General features: G+C 45.8%; 1 protein-coding gene across 3 annotated transcripts in view; it reads right to left on the reverse strand.

Annotated features, from left to right (window-relative positions):
* Window positions 1-7,795, reverse strand: part of AHCTF1 (AT-hook containing transcription factor 1) — an 81,865-nt gene extending 74,070 nt beyond the window's left edge. Inside the window, exons 1-2 of one of the 3 annotated variants that reach the window (XM_044267084.1) lie at window positions 7,519-7,795; window positions 4,375-4,486 (exon numbers count right to left, since the gene is read on the reverse strand). The gene's annotated coding sequence lies outside the window, so the exon portion shown is untranslated. The remainder of the gene's footprint in view (window positions 1-4,374; window positions 4,487-7,518) is intronic. The other 2 variants (XM_044267085.1, XM_044267086.1) reach the window with 2 other exon arrangements.
* Window positions 7,796-8,351: the final 556 nt, after the last annotated feature.

Raw genomic sequence — 8,351 nt, forward strand, 5'->3', positions numbered from 1 at the left:
AACCCCATGTTGGGCGCAGAGCCTACTTTAAAAAAAAAAAAAAAAAGACACACACACAAAAAAGACAAACAGCGTTGTGGTGGACAATACCCATGGTATGATCCCAATCAGCTTTTTAAAAATTAGAAATAGAGAGGGGGAAGAGAGAGAGAGCACACTCAGGGTGGAGGGGCAGGGGCAGGGGCAGGGGAAAGGAGAGAGAATTTTAAGTAGGCTCCATGCCCAGCGCAGGGCTTGATCTCAAGACCCTGAGATCAAGACTTGAGCTGAGATCAAAAGTCGGATGCTTAACCGACTGAGCCAGCAAGGCGCCCCGATCTCAATCTTTTTGCACTTGATGAAGCATGATTTGTGACCTAACATGTGATCTATTCTGGAGAATGTCCCATGTGCACTCAAAAAGAATGTGTATTCTGCTGCTTTAAGATGAAATGTTCTGAATATATCTGGTAAGGTCCATCTGGTCCAATGTGTCATTCAGAGCCATTGTTTCCTTGTTGATTTTCTGCTTTGAAGATCTGTCCATTGCTGTAGATGGGGTGTTAAAATCCACCACTTAAATTATGGTTCCTCTATGTTTGTTATGAATTATTTTAAATATTTGGGTGCTCCCAAGTTGGCAGCATAACTACTGACAAGTGTTAAGATTTTCTTGTTGAATAGATCCTTTTATTATGATATAGTGAGTGCCCCTCTTCAGCTCTTATTACAACCATTGGTTTATAATCTAGTTCGTCTGATCTAAGGATGGATACCCGGCTTTCTTTTGATGTCCATTAGCAATGAGAAATGGTTCTCCATCCCCTTGCTTTCAATCTGCAGGTGTCTTTGGGTCTCAGATGAGTCTCTTGCAAGCAGCATACAGATGGGTCTTGTTTTTTTAAATCCATCCTGACACTCTATGGCCTTTGACTGGAGAATGTAGTCCATTTACACTGAGTAATTATTGAAAGATATGAATTTAGTGTTCTTGTATTACTTGTTAAAGTCATCATTTCCAGAGAATTTCTGCTCTAGTCTTTATTGTTTTTGGTCTTTCTTTTTCCACTCAAAAACCCCTTTAATATTTCTTGCAGGGCTGGTTCAGTGGTTATGAACTCCTTTAGTTTTTGTTGGGAAACTCTTTCTCTCTCCTATTCTGAATAGCAGACTTGCTTGATACAATATTCCAGACTATTTTTCCCATTCAGCAGGTTGAACATACCAGGCCACCTTCTTCTGGCCTGCCAAGCTTCTGTGGTGACATCTGTTGCTAACCTGATGTGACTTCCCTTATAAATTAGGGACTTCTTTTCTCTTGCTGCTTTGAGGCTGTTTTCTTTGTCTCTGTATTTTGCAAGTTTAACTACAGTGTGTCTTGGTGTTGGCCTGCTTTTATTGACTTTGTTTGGAGTTCTCTGTGCCTCCTGGATTTGGATGTGTTTCTTTCCCCAGATTAGGACACTTTTTGGCTATAATTTCCTCAAATAAGCATTCTGCCTCCTTTGCCTTCTCTTTTTTTTCTTCTGAGACTCCTATGAAATTCTTCTTCTTCTGAGACTCCTATGAAATGAGCATTATTACATTTTATGGCGTCACTGAGTTCCCAAAGTCTACATTCATGATCCAAGAGTTTTCTTTCCATCTTCTTTTCAGTCTCATTATTTTCCACAATTTTACCTTCTATGTCACGTACTCGTTCCTCTGCGTCTTCTATCCTTGTGGTCACTACATCCAGTCAGTTTCAAATCTCAGCTATAGCATATTTTTATTTTGGCCTGACTAGGTTTTAAGTGTTTTATCTCTGTGTTAAGGTACTCCCTGGTGTCTTCTATGCTTTTCTCAAGCACAGGTAGTATCCTTATGATTGTTGCCTTAAATTCTGGCTCAGGCATATTACTTCTCTGTTTCAATGAGATTCCTGGCCATGACCTTTTCTTGTTCTTTCTTTTGGGATGGATTCCTCAATCTTGACATTTTGCGCAAGTCTCTGTCTTCAGTATGTTAGGAAGGCCTGTTATGTTTCCTGTTCCTGAGAATACTGTAATGGCTTTCTTATGAAGAGGCCATATATCACCCAGGGCCTGGTGCTTCAGGCAGTGTCCTGTTGTGTGCTGCGTGCCACCGCACTGCTGTGTTTGGCTGCTCTTTCCCTCAGGTCAGTCCTCTGCAGAGTTTCTCCTTGCCTGCAGTGGGCAGTGTTTGGCCCTTGGCCAGAGTGTGGCAAGTTTTAACTAGATGTGCTTGTTAAAAGAGACCTGATGCGGTTTCCACTGGAGCTGAAGTTCTGCAGCACTCTATGGTCAGTGTATGCGTTGGGGGTGGGTTGTGCTGGTCTTCGAGGGGGAGAGGCCCACTACCTGGTTCTCAGGCACACTTGTGGTCCAACTTCTCTGTAAAAGTACTTGTCCTAAATTGATCCATGATTTTCTCTCTGCTAGGCCCAGTCACAGTTCCATAACACAGACTTCTGTACAGGTACATCCAAGGTCAGTCACACATCTCCAAAGCACTGTTGCTTCTCCTCTAGCTGACGCCTTCCACCTCAGGCCAGTAACAAGATGCTCTGCAGCCATTTCAACACCATATAGCAAACCCAAGTACACAGTATTTCCGCAAAAGATTAAAATTATAATGATGTTAAGTTAGTGCTATCCTTAGAAACTTAGAGATTAAATTTAAAGACTCTAGAACTTTAAATCCTTGAAGCTGTTAACTTCCTTAGTGATCTGTTTAATCTGTCACATTCAATGGATAATCAGTTTATCAATTCTATTTCTTAATTCATTCAACCAATACTAAATGCTTATCATATGGTAAAGTGCTCCACACACAAAAATGAAAGGCTGAAACCACAGCTTCCTTCTAAGTGCTCCTCTATCTTCAATCCCCATTTCCCTTCTCCACTCAGTTGTTTCTTAGGATTACAATAAAAATTATAATTCACTTCTTGGTTCTGCAAGTCAGACTTACCTTCTACATAATTAAAGGAATTTACCCCTTTAGAACCTCTGGATTTCGAGCTGTGTTCTCCAACTGATGCTATTTCAAGAGGAGAAAGAATTTCTCAAAGCTCTTAGTGTCTGAGAAACAGCAAGTTGAACAATAACCACAGGTTCCATCCAGAACATTAGAAAAGGCACAAACTTTGAATTAAAATGGCTTTAAGTCCTGGTTCCATTGCTTACTAATACATGTAATGTTGTACTTCTCTACTCCGTCTTCATGTTACACCCAAGCTTCTAGACAATGTGAATACCTATCTTTCTAACTCTTAGTTTATCATGGGGCCTGGCACAAGAGTTTTAAAAAAGTGCTTAGTGAATGAAAGAAAGTTTTTCAAATTCACAAGTTAGCCTTTGAATCCACAGGGCAAAAACTGGCTTCAAGACCTTTCAAATCACAATTTACAGTATGAATTTTAACATTTTAAGCACAATGAAGAGAACTGAAAAACTATACTATTAGAAAGAACATCTCATATAGACATGTATATTCACAAATATATGCTAAGCAGCTCTGCTCAGTTTTGTACAAAATTAAGTAGAGTCCCAGCCTTTACGACATGTCAACATCAGCAACCTCTGAAAGTTTCAATTCCTTCTGAAGGTCTAGGCAGGCAGAGCAGGACATTGGGGGGGCGGGGAGCTGGCTGCCACTGAAATAAAAATGTTCATCTTCTTGATACCACAGAAGGATTATGTCATTTTTCTCAAAACCCTTCAATGACTCCCTACTGCATATAAAAACCAATATCCTCAGCCACAGGCAATGAATGGCAGCTCCAGACTATCTCTACAGGGCTGTCTCCCAAATTCATCAGAAGTTTGCTATTGCCCAGCACTTTCATTCTTTTATGCTATTCCCCCTTTCATCTCTATGTGCCAAAACCCCATCCATCAAAGACTAAATTCCCAGTGTGGTCTGCATAGACCCATCCTTTCCCACTTAATCTCATCTCTGAGCTCACTCCTTTCCACTTTTAGGTTAGCAATCATAACTATTATTTTTGAAACTTGTTATTTATGTTTGTCTGTCCTCCCACCCCCCATAGTATGAATTCCTAAAAAACAAAAATCATGTCTTGTTCCTGTCAATTCCAGAGTCACAATGCGTTGCAACTAATAGATCCAAAACATGGCATTTTAGGACAGCAAAGATACTCATCACAGGGAATAGAAATAGAAATAGACAGGTTAAGCAATAAAATCGATTTTTAAAAACTCAATGTTCTTAAAAGCCACAAGAAAACAAACAACCCAATTAAAAAATGGCCAAAGACCTTAGCAAACACTCTCTAAGAGGATACACAGATAGCAAGGAAGCACATGAGAAGCTCCATTTCATATGTCATCAGAGAAATGCATTTCAAAGCAATGAGACACCACTGCACACCTTTTAGAACGGCCCAAATCCGGAACACTGACACCACCAAATGCTGGTGAGGATGTGGAGCAACAGGAACTCTCCTTCACTGCTGGTGGGAATCCAAAATGGTACGGCCACTCTGGAAGATAGTTTGGCAGTTTCTTTCAGAACTAAACATATTCTTACCATACGATCCAGCAATCACACTCCTTGGTATTTACCCAAAGGAGCTGAAAACATGTCCACACAAAAAACTGCACACAGATGTTATCACAGCTTTTCCTCATAACTACTAAGATCTGTAGAAAACTAGTACGTCCTTTTGTAGGTGAATGGCTAAACAAATGGTAGAATGTCTAGGCAACATAATAGTCACTCCGTTCTGAAAAGAATTGAGCGAGGGCCCCCTGGCTAGTTCAAACAGGAGAGCCTGTGACTCTTGATCTCAGGTTCCTGACACTGGGCAGAGAGATTACTTAAATGAACAGACAAAAACTTTAAAGAAGAAATGAACTATCAAGCCATGAAAGGACCTAGAGGAATCAGAATTATTACTAAGTGAAAAAAGTCAATTTGAAAAGGTTACATACTGCATGATTCCAATGACATGACAATTCTGGAAAAAGCAAAACTATGGAGAAAGTAAAAAGACTTTCTTGGTTGCCAAGGTTTAGCAGTAAGTGAGGGATGACTAGAGAGAGTACAGAGGATTTCTAGGGCTGTGAAAGTACTCTGATAACACTATAACGGTAGATACTTGTCATTATACATCTGTCTAAACCCACAGAACATACACCACCAAGACTGAACCCTAATGTAAACTGTGAACTTTGGTGATAATGATGTGTCCATGTAGGTTCAATAATTGTAACAAATGTTCTAATCTAGTGGGGAATGTTGATAATGCGGGGAAGCTATGCCTGAGTGGAAGCAGGGAGAGTGTGAACTACATTCTCTGTACCTACCACTCAGCTCCGCTGTGAGCCTACAACAGCTCTAAAAAATAAACTTATTAAAAAGAAAAATCTTATTGGCCACAGAGTTTGGGGTCCAACTTATTTTTAAATATATATGGTCTCAGTACTAAGAAGCAAAATAAAATTCACAAAACTACTAGGAAAGATTTTATAACACAGAATACTACAAATCAGGGGTGACTGGGTGGCTCTGCCTTCATCTCAGGTCATGATCCCAGAGTCCTGGGATCGAGCTCCACATCGGGCTCTCTGCTCCGCAGGGAGCCTGCTTCTCCCTCTCTCTCTGCCTGCCTCTCTGCCTACTTGTGGTCTGTCAGTCAATTAAATAAATAAAATCTTTAAAAAAAAAAAAAAATACCACAAATCAGTTCTGCGGGATACACACACAGCCTCAAACGCAGCTCAATCCCACTACAGCAAAACTCTCATCTAGTTGTTCACTAATTATATTGTAACAACACAGAACATTTCCACAGAACATTCTCTATGCATTTTTACTTTCTTTGTGACTCCTAAAAAGACAAAGAATTATAATGTACGTGTAAGCTGTCAGTGGACTCAAAAGCTTCTAAACTTCTACTAATAAACTATTAAGTTAAACTTCTTTAGTAGTGGCTCTTTCAAACTTACTCCCAACATTTATTAATCTCCAAGTACTTTTAAAAAATTGTGCTGGGCAGGGAACTCTAGGACACTAAGATGACCCACTTCCTGACCTCAAAGAGTTTACCTTCCAGAAGGAGATACATATAATCAACCCTTAGAATATCAGACAAAAATAAATGCTGCAACAGTGATATAAATGATGTGGAATAAAGGGAAATGGAAGAGTGACTAGAAAACATGGCATTTAAAGTGAGGAGGATTTGAAATTTCAGAACTTAAATAAAGCAGGGATGGAGCTCCAGGCTGAAGGCCATGAACAAAGAAACACCTTTCTTGAAGATTTTTCTTAAAGAAAAACGGGCCCGGATATGGGGAGGATTCTGGAATAGGCAAAGCATAAATATGTGAGTAGTTGAGTCTGGAAAGCAGAAGAGACTTATCGTGGAAACTGCTGGCTTAACCTAAGAGAGTTAGACTTCATTCTGAAGAAAAATTAGGAGGTGCTGTAAATTTTCATGGTCAGCAGGGGAAAAGGGAACAATGTTATGCTTCCTTTTAAATGAAGATGTGTCCATCCCCAAACTGCTACAGAAGAATCTTTTAAAAATCATTTTAAAATAATTGTTTGTTTTGCGACCTGGTGACGCTTTGCTAGGTTACTGAAAAACAGGATCAAAAATTACAGTAACGGAGAGAATGCACACTTCCCATAGCACTTAACACACTTGGAGCATCCCTCCAGCATTAACTTGAAACTGGGCTTGTCATTCCTGGTCTCCCACCCAGTCCGTCCAAAGCTCACGAAAGGTTCTCAAAATCTACCGATTCTTTAGGATATTCTGAGAATAAACGGAAGTTTAAAGTTTCCATGAGGCCTATATTTTACCCTAAAGGGCCCAGGTTCTTCCAAATACTTTTCAAACGGTATTTGAAAAAAGATAACAGCGAGCACGGACCTCGTTGGCGCTGAGAATCAACTAACCTCCCCCACAGCCCAGCAGTTAACTAGTAACAAAAGTGATCCTCCTCAAGTTCGGGGATCCAGGAAGACGACAGCCACCCCAAGACGTGCTGACCAAATCGCCGCACTCTCCACTCGCGCCCCGGACTCACCCGAGCCAGGCCCAGGAGCATGTGGAGCACACGGCGATGAAAGACCGGCTCCACCGCCCGGTAAGCTCGCTCGGGGCCAGGCCGGCCAAGATCTCCACCACTCCGGAGCACGGCGCCCAGGGCATGCCGCGGGCCCCACCCCCCTGCGCGGCGTGCGGGCCCGGCCAGCGCCGCGGAAGGCGCAGGGGGTGGTTCCCGCAACGCCTCTCAGCCGCCATGTGCCGCCGGCCGGTGGTTATGTAACCCGCTGCCTGGGGGGGCCCCCCCTCTCCCGGGCGCGCGGCCCCCGCCGCCAACCGCGTTCCCCCGCCGCCCGCCCAGCGAGCCCGGCCGCCCGCCCCCGCGCCGCACGCCGCACGCCGCACGCCGCGCGCCCCGGCCCCCGGCCCCACGCAGGGAGGCCCGCGGCCCTGCGGCCCAGGCCGCGCGGACCCGCCCTCGCGCGCCGGCCCGGCCCCTCCCGCCCTTTCCCTACCTGCGCAGGGCGGGCGGCAGACCGCCCCGGCCGCCGAGTGCAGGGGGCGCAAGGCCGCGCGCGAGCTCCTCCCGCGCGGGTCCGTCACAGCATCTCCCGGGAGACACGGCCGCCTCAGGCAGGGCGCGCACGCCGCCGCACCTCCAGCCTTCGCCCGCGACGTCGCCGGCCGCCGCAGACCCAAAGCCCCTGAGGCGCCTCCGCCGGCTGCCGTCCGACGCGCAGATCCGCGACTCCGACGCCGCCCGCGCGGCCGTTCCAAGTCCTCCTCCCTACGACTGTGCCTCCTACAGACTGATGGCGCCGGGCCTGCTCTAAGCATTACCGCGGGCGCGCCGACCAAGTCTTATAAGCCTGGGAGGGGTGGGGCGGGGTGGGGCGGGGCGCCGAGGGGCGGGGCGCCGAGGGGAGTGCGCGGAGGGAGGGCAGCAGCCGGAAAAGAGATCGCGGCGCGGAGACCTGAGTTCTCGCGAGTGTTCCAGACTAGGCGCCGGCTCCGCGGGAATTTTCAAACTCTCGCAGGAGAAGGTAGGGGGAGGGAGGGGAAGCCCGCCTGGCACCGCGGATCATTTACATAGAACAGGACGCCTCCAGAGAGCTGCTGGGGGCGGGAGGAGGGGGAGTGCGGGAGGAAACTACAAGTCCCGCGATGCCTTGCGCGCCACACCGCTGCGGCGGCCTGGCACGCGTACAAGCGTGGAGTCGGGAGTGGTAGTCTCTGGCCGGGGCCTCCGGGATCCGCGGGCGGGGCTAGGGTTCCCCTGTGGCGGGAGAGGGGCCGCCACGTTAGCTTGTATCCCTGGCGGATATAGCTGGCTGCGCCGGGCTGGCCT

This window comes from Neovison vison, chromosome 10 (genome assembly GCF_020171115.1).
Source record: "Neovison vison isolate M4711 chromosome 10, ASM_NN_V1, whole genome shotgun sequence".
NCBI lineage: Eukaryota > Metazoa > Chordata > Mammalia > Carnivora > Mustelidae > Neogale > Neogale vison.